Below are 9078 nucleotides of genomic sequence, written 5' to 3' on the forward strand. Positions count from 1 at the left end.
ACTAGCGGAGAGGTTCCACTACCACCAGGGCCCTCTGACCCATTGGCTTGTGGGGTGGCAGCAGAGGGTGTGTGCCAGTATTAGCTGTATTTCAGTATTTCACTGTTTAGCATCTTCGATGTGTTACTATATTAGCAGAGCTCTCTCTGCAATGTTACTTTTACTATTTTAAAAGACCTTAACATTCTCATGTAAACTCAAGGATAAAATGACTGAGTTACAACTATTGTTAGTACTACAGTTAACTCACATCCTGCAAATCATGTCTGGAAAAGCTGACACATTCTAATCATCATTATTTGGCAACGTCTGACACATCTGTGTTAGCTCTGCTTTGGTTTTACAGTAAACCAGTTAGATAGGGGAAGTTTATTTTCCTTGTAATTCAGTCTGTTTCCTGTTTCTCATTTCCTGGATCCATGAGATCTGGGAAAGGCAAAGAAAGCGCTGTCGTCCTCCTCATCCTCCTATCATATACAATACCATATCCTCATCCTCCTATCATATACAATACCAATGTTGGCATTTAGCTGCTATATGGGGATCCTGCTTTCACTTATTTTCACTTTTGTCATTTCAGAACTTTATATTGGTTTCATCATCCACACTCTCATTTTGAACTGGATTAGGATATATAACATAGTATATTTGTGAGTGACTGGGTCTGTCTTCTCACTAAGCAATTTTTCAAGCATGTTGCAGAAACATGTCTAAATTCTGCTGCAGGATCTGAGTACTGAACCTAGTTCCACCAGCACAGCTGAATTTGTACAGCGCAGAGCACTAACAGGGTGCATGCTGAACAATGATTTTGAACGTGTTTCATTTAGTGGTTTTAGAGCATGTTGTAAAGCCATTTTCAAAACCAGTGGACCTTTGTGTTAGGGTGAACAGGTGTTAAAAGTGCAAAGGTTCCTACTGGTGTATAGAATAAAAGTTTTTGCTCAAACACATCCCTGGGGTAACTCTATTGACTTTCGTGAAATTGCACCAGGAGTTAATTTAAACTCACTGTGCTCAAATTCTTTCCCCTCCCCCCCACAACACACATTAACTCACTTTTTGCCTCATCATCTTTGACTTAACTGGCGTCAGTCCAAAGGCAAAGATTATCTAGCTGTGCAGCCAGAGGATTGCTTGCTTTTCTTATTCATTTCCTCTCTTCACCGCCCTCCTACTGCCATATCCGTTTAAGGTATTGTTATAACACACAGGGTTTCTCAGATGATGTAACTAGAAGATTTATGGACTTGTCTACAGCTACAATTTCCTTGTGTAGACAAGCTCTGAAAAATACATATTACTACAGTGCCACCACAATCAGCCTCTTTAGGCAAAACATACAAAACTGAGTCCAAAAGGCATTGCAACAAATAACTTTCCTGCATTTCCAAATCCACACTCCCTAGGCCAATTTATCAGAACCACTGTTCCCACAGTAGCAATTCTATTTTCCTTACTATTTTTATCCTTCTACCACTACTAATAATAAATAATGATGATAATTCCACTGGGAACATAATGAAAAGATAAATATACCATCAAACTGGTTTATAATGTCTTTAAATCTACATTTTAACAGAGGGCAGGTCTATACTACAAAGTTAAGTAGGTGTAAGGAATGAACCCCAGGCTCTAACACAGCGGTGGGCAAAGCTTTTGGCCTAAGGGCCACATCGGGGAATAGAAATTGTATGGCAGGCCATGAATGCTCACAAAATTGGTGTTGGGGTGCAGAAGGGGGTGCGAGCTCTGGGATAGGGCTGGAGATGATGAGTTTGGGGTGCTCTGGGCTAGAACCAAGGGGTTCGGAGGGGGATCAGGGCTGGGGCAGGGGTGTGGTAAGGGGGGCGGGAAGGGAGGCAGGTTCTGGCTGGGGGTATGGGCTCTGGGGTGGGGCTGGAGATGAGAGGTTTGGAGTACAGAAGGGTGCTCTGGGCTGGGATTGAGGGGTTTGGAGAGCGGGAAGGGGATCAGGGCTGAGGCAGGGAGTTGGGGCAAGGGGAGAGGCTCAAGGGTGCAGGCTCCGAGCAGCGCTTACCTCAAGTGGCTCTTAGAAACAGTGGCATGTCCCTTCTCTGGCTCCTACACGGAGACATGGCCAGGAGGCTCTGCACACTGCCCCATCCGCAGACACCACTGCTGCAGCTCCCATTGGAGCACGTAGGAGCCAGAGTAGGGCCATGCAGCAACTTTCAGGAGTCATGTGATGCGCCCCCCGACCCTGTGCCCCTGCTGGAGCACTGGAGCGGGGCTGAGCCACATGGTGCGGCCCCCAACACAGTGCCCTGACCAGAGTGCCAGAGCAGGGCTGAGCCATGTGCTGTGGCTCATGGGCTGGCTTAAAACGCTTGCAGGCCAGATCTGACCCACGGGCCATAGTTTGCCCACCCCTGCTCTAACAGGAATACACCATTTCAGAGTATGTATTTAACAAGCTAATGTGGCATAGGGTGACCAGACATCCTGATATTATCGGTACTGTCCCAATATTAGAGGTTTTGTCTTATATAGGCCCCTTTAACACCCCTCCCCCAACCTGGTCCCCATTTTTCACACTTGCTATCTGGTCACCCTACTGTGGCAGTTCTTGGGCATTTGAAACCACTTGGTCTTTGAGGTGCAAAAATAACTTATTAATGAACACTCTGCTATGGCTCACTGCTTTATTTCTTGATATTCACAAAGCTAAACATTCCCTCAACGTGCAAACAATACTCACTGAAACAGAGTGAATATTACATGGCTAATTATTAACTATAGATTTTGTGTAAAAGAAATGCAAAATAGAATCTTGCCTAAAGAGAACAGGTCCTTTCTCTCCATCTTTGTTCACTGAAGGTATCAATGTTTTGCTCCTCTACTGAGAGGACAAAATTAGTTTTCTTTCCAATACACACATTGATTAGCATATCAAGATTGTTAGGAAAGAAGAAATGGAGATGGAAAAGATTACCTCCAAAACACACAGTTAGTAAAATGACTTCATAATTGAAGCTATAGGTTTATGATCTGTGAGTCAAATCCTGAGAGGCTTGACATCTTAAACTCCTGCTGACATCAAATGCTCAGGATTTCAGGAGTTGATTATGTGTGGGTTGGTGTTTGGACTTTTCTAAACAACTTTCTATAACTGATGTAAATAATTTTTAACCACAGATGTGAGAGGGTACCAAATATGTATGGGAACTTTGGTACATAAATGAGTGATATCTGTCAAAATGAGAGACATTTGAATATGCCTAAAGACCTAAATTAAATTATTAAAAAGTTCTTTCAGCTCTAATCCTGACATAGGCCGCATTTGGTATTAGCCCAAAACTGATTTTGGGTGAGTAGTTAGTAAAATTGCAGGAAAAATCTTTCAGCCAGTTTTGGCCTAGGCAGGCAAGAAAATGTTTTCCCAGTAAGTTAAAATAAAATTAAATTAAATTAAATAAATAAATAAATAAATAAACCCCACATTGTAAACAACTAAAATGTCATCTCTGGCAGTTTGTACCCCCAACATACAGCACCTAGGTATGGTGTGTGGGGCTTGGTGGCCCTCTCTACCTAGGGTTGCCAACCCTCCAGATTGTTCTGGATCCCCAGGAATTTAATATTAATCTTTAAATTAAAAAAATGTCATGTGATGAAACCTCCAGGAATATATCCAACCAAAACTGGCAACCCCATCTCTACCAACTCGAGGGAAAAAAGTCCACCACACCCAACTTCATTTTATGCAAGCTCTTTCATGCTTCTGCACATTGTAGTAGGGGCAGAACACCCTAACTATGTACTTCTATAATGTCGTGTCATTTAAAATCAATGGAGTCAGGCAGAGTAAGCTTGTATGGTTGCCAATATTGTATTCCAAAAATAAGGGACTGTTTTCTTAGCACTTTTGCCCAACTTTTTCCAATATGATGATGATTATTTATTAATAGTAATAATAATATATGAAGCAGTACTCACCTACATTTGCCAGGGCTATTTCTTGCTGCTTTTTGCAAAGCTCAGCAACTCCAGTCTTGCTGTACAGAGATGAAGAAATCTTTGCAGGATAACTGGACGTTTATGCAAATTTGGAGTTCATTTTTAACTAAATCTATGTTGCATCTGTTCTGTATCTCAGACCACTTATTCCTCATTAATGAAAAAAATCCTATCTACAAATTCGTTTGATCCTGATACACTAAGTACAAACTACACAACTTGGAACAAGTTTTTCAAGTTTTCTTTTCCGCACTTCTGAAACACATACATCCATTTTTCACTGATAGATTTGGAAATGTCATTTCGTGATGTTTTGATCACATCTCGACTGGTGCAGAATTCCTCATTTTGAGTGCATCTGTTCTGTCCTCATGATCTGAGAAACTAAGCTTCTCGTAGAGACCCATGGATTTCAGCTTCATCACTGCATTGTCAGTAGAGAAATCAAACCATTTATTGATGTACAAAAGCAGAGTCATAAAAGTTAATGTTGGCTTGCTTTACCTTCGCTTTTTGTTGTAATAGTAGCTTTCTCTTCAGTTGTTTGGCTTGGAATCCAAAAAAAAAAAAATCCTGTTTCTGGTTCAGCATCTTCAGCTTAAAATGGCACATTTCCACATACACGTCAGTCAGCAATGCATAGTTTTGATGCTTCCAAGTTTCTCACAAGTACATCAAAGACACAAGATGCGTTGTGGAAAAAAACACATGCAGGCATCCTCGCCATCTTATGTGAACATGTTCTTTAACGCTACTAGACAAGACTCCTGTAGTGACTTGAAGTAGGCTGTAATTGTTGGCCAGTTTCTCAAAAGTTGATCAACTGCTGGATTAAGGGACAGCCATCTTGTACTCACATGTCGCACTACTTCTTTCCATTCAATGTCAACAAACTCAAAACTCTTTGGAGTTCTTCACTGCAGAAAAATTGCTGTAAATTTTCAACACAGTTGTTTCTATGTCAACCGACAGCTGAGCACCTGCATGTTTGCAGATATTGTGGGCTATGTGTGCAGGGCAGTTTGCCTTCAAAATTCAGTCATTATCTGTACATAACAACTGATACACCTGATTGTGTTTGCTATAGTTCACATTTGCATTATCAGCAGAGTATGCAGTAATGCAATTAACATTAAGCTGATATTTCTGTAGGGAGTTCAAACTAGCATCATGAATGCCTTTTGCAGATTCATCACCATCTTCATAAAAATCGAGCAGCTTGAACTGAACGCCATCTGTTATGGTAAAATATTGTAGGCATATTGGAAAATTCTTCCTATTACCCTTATTTGAGGCTGTCATGGTACAATTCCCCACTCTGAACCTTAACGTCCAAAAGATGGGGTACCAGCATGAATTCCTCTAAGCTAATTACCAGCTTAGAACCTGTAGCGCTGCCACCAACCAGGGATTCCAGTGCCTGGTCACTGCTGGTTCCCACCCACCTTGCTGGGGACCCAGACTCAGGACCCTCTGGTCTACCCAGGAAGTAACCCTTTTCCCCCACCGTTCCTCCCTGCGGTTTACCTGGAATCACTGTGATCACCATCTGAAACACCAACAAGAGAGGAAAATTCACCTTGCTCTCTCTTTCTGTCCCCCTCCCGGACTTCCTGGAGAGAAAGTATCTACACAGAGAGAGTTTACTCTCTCTCCCTCCTCCATTTCTCCCCACCAATTCCCTGGTGATCCAACCCAGTCCTCTCTGCCGGTCTCACCCGATAAAAACAATCAGGTTTTCACAAGAACTTTTTAATTAAAGAGAGAACACAGTAAAAATTATCGTTTTGTAAATTTTAAATGAATAGGTACCGGGATTTTCACTATAGACAATGGTACTCTCTCGCTAAGTACTTCAAGTACATTAACTCATTTCAGGCAAAAATACAAATTTGACTCCTTCTCAGCCAAATGCCGTTGCAAGAGAAACAACATCAAGCCATACTCGCTTTATCTATCTGAGACTCACATTTGAACTATTAAGAGCTGATCAGGGAGACGTTGGAGAAATTGTTGCCGTCTGGTCCCTCTGAGCCCCCAGAGTGAACAACAACCAAATTCTAACAGCACACACAGAAACTTCCCTCCCTCAAGATTTGAAAGTATCCTGTCTCCTGATTGGTCCTCTGGTCAGGTGACAGCCAGGCTTACTGAACTTGTTAACCCTTTATATCAAGGAGATATAAAGTACTTCTGTGCTATTAACTTTTTTTATCTGTTTATGACAGAGGCATTGGTCGCTACAGAGAAATACATGTGCTGTCCTGGTAACGGTGGTAATAAATCCCGCAAGCAATCTCCCACAGACATTGGGGCAAAAACATTGATCACGAATAGCTCTGCTTTGGTTCTTACATGACATAATTTGTTCTCAATATTTGAATCATGAAACATTTCACTGGCAAGCTTATTACCACAGTGCATGCTGTTATAATTTAGATTGTGTTTACCTGTGTGGCAAACAGTTGTAATTAAGCATGCTGCAATTCTGTCACTGTCAGTGTTTTGAAGAGACAAAGAATTTGCTAATATTTTTCATGCCTTTGGCCTGCGTGTTTTTTTTTGTCTATCAGTTGCTGCATGCTGCTTCAGGTCAGTTTCACCTCTATGCCTTTTAGTGAATTCATGCTGGCACAAAGTACAAAAGGCTTTACCAGAATTGCAAGTAATAGATTTAACCTGGTTGTATTTTTCTTCCCATTGATTTTTATATCTACAGTCTCTTCTTTTTCTGTTTGTCTAGGAGGAATGTCTGGTGTTCCCAATGCTTCACTCATAATTGCATCGAAAGTTTTCCTGACCCCATGTAAAAGTGTGCTGTAGCTAATGTTAGCTGATAATAATATGATTTTCAAATACTAGTTCCACTATAGCCAGAGGTTCCCAAACTATGGGGCACAGCCCCCTGGGGGCTGCAGTAAGGTTATCGGGGGGGCACAAAGACCCGATGGGGCCATGCTGAAAGGCTGAAATTAGGAGGGAGCTCTGTCCGGCAGGGGAAACAGACAGGGCTCTGTGCAGGTGGTATTGGCTGCCAGGACCAGGCTCCCTGCCCACCTTGTTCCCCTGCTGCTGCAGCTGCAGTAGCCACCAACCAGCAGTTATGCTCCTCTGCTGAGGATGCTGACAGAGACTCTGTGAGCAGGGAGGCTACACCCTGGGAGTACTGACTTCCCTCTCAGAGAGAGCCCCTTCCTGACCCTGGCCCTTCAGAACAGATCCAGGGCACACAGCCCAGTCCACCTGCCCTGCCAGACAGAGACTATGCAGAGAAAAAGGGGTGCGGGGGGGGCTGTGATCAAGGGCTGGAATCAGCAGGGGGCCACTACTCTCAGGTGCATCTTTCTCCTCTGGACCCTGGCCCTTGACCTCAGCCTGGTCTTCTTTCCCTGCGCAACCCTGAAGAGCCAGGGTCAGGAGGGGAGTGGAAAGATAAACCATGAATACTGGTCCCATGCTGTTGAAATATAGGATAAAAGTCATCCCACACTGAGTTTTGTATGGGACAGCCAAGTATCTATTTAAATAAGGGATCTCCCTTGTAATACAGGATTATTGGCAATACTAATGTCACACCATAGCATCATAATACTTGTCCTTTTTATTTTCCTCCCATGTAAAAGCTATAGAAATTAAACTAAAATGTTTTGTTAGCACAAAATTAAGGTTACAAATATAAACACATAAAGTCAGGCAATGTAAAAATGGTGGTGCCATGAGAACACATTCTACAAAAGCCCCTTGTGTGACAACAAGGAACTGTACATGGGCTGTGTGATATTATTTTGACATTTATTGAATTGTTTAGGGAAATGTGGCCAGCAAAGGGAAATTAGATGAACTCTGCTTTTTGACTTTAACATGCAAATAGCTGTTGCTGTACTGAAATTCAGAAACACAGAAGTCCAGCTTGGATGAGCAGCACCACGCTGATCTGAAATAATTTTTGCATGTAAAAGAGGATTTCCAAGGAGTGGAACTGGGGATGTAGACCCCAATCTTGCATCCTTGGAGCAAATGGGAGTTTGGTCATTGACCTTAATGGGAGCATGATCAAGGCTTTAGAGGGGCTGAGGGAGTTTCTACATTGAAAATAGTACTCATGAGTAATCAGCATGCCCATTTCCCATCCTATGCCAGCATGAGCCTCATGGTGAGTGGTGTCTGACCCCATGCCAGTGGATGTTTCCTCTGACACGGGCTGCTCCTTGGGATAGTTAAGACAAATTTACAGCCGAAATGCACCCATGGTGCAGCCTAAAGCAGCCACCCACACTAGTGACTTTCATGAGTTCTGTGATCAGCATGACAAAAGCACCCAGGCCCAGGACATCACCAAAATTCCAGCAAAGGAAGCTAGGCTCCAACTTCCTTTAAAAGGAAGTTGTCCGTTGCCCTCACCGTGATGTAGTATATCTAGAGGTGTTGGGGGGTGTGCGTATATTTTTGCAACAGTTGAAGTGACTCACACAACCTGTTTGAGAACTAGCATTTTGAAAAGTAAGGCACTCCACTTTGTTTTAAAGTTTTCCAACTTTTTCATAAAGCCATATCTCACGAATGCTGTAGTCAGCATTTGTTCTCGTAGGAAGTCCTCAGTAAGATCCTGTGCAGGAGGATTTTTTGAATGAATAGGGTTGTGTTCATTTTAGGAGTTATTCTCCCTGAAGCAAATCACCCCAGCAGAACCTATGCACTTAAGTTTCATTTACGCCCTATTTTAAAGGCTTAAGTGGTAGCCCTATCCACAGGACTAAATTTCACCCTATGGATTTCAGTTTGTTTCAGTGCTGCAGGAAAGTTCATAAACTTTGTCTATAGATGTTAATACCCCTTTAATTTCTTTACAGAAAAGACTTGGCTACTTTAAGTCTGAAACTAAGATTTGAGTACATGTCAAATGATGGTTTTCATGATGGGAGATTTGAAAAGGTTACTTGGAATGACTTGAATGCTATTTCAAGTTATTGTAATAACATACACCCTAATAAGTGTTTGTCCTTGTAGCAGGCTCTTGACATTCCAATGTAAGGAGAAAATGTTATATAAAGGGGAAGTGCTTAGGAAATAGGATACAAAAGGAAACAAAATACCCTC

Source organism: Chelonoidis abingdonii, chromosome 6 (assembly GCF_003597395.2).
Source record: "Chelonoidis abingdonii isolate Lonesome George chromosome 6, CheloAbing_2.0, whole genome shotgun sequence".
Taxonomy (NCBI): domain Eukaryota; kingdom Metazoa; phylum Chordata; order Testudines; family Testudinidae; genus Chelonoidis; species Chelonoidis abingdonii.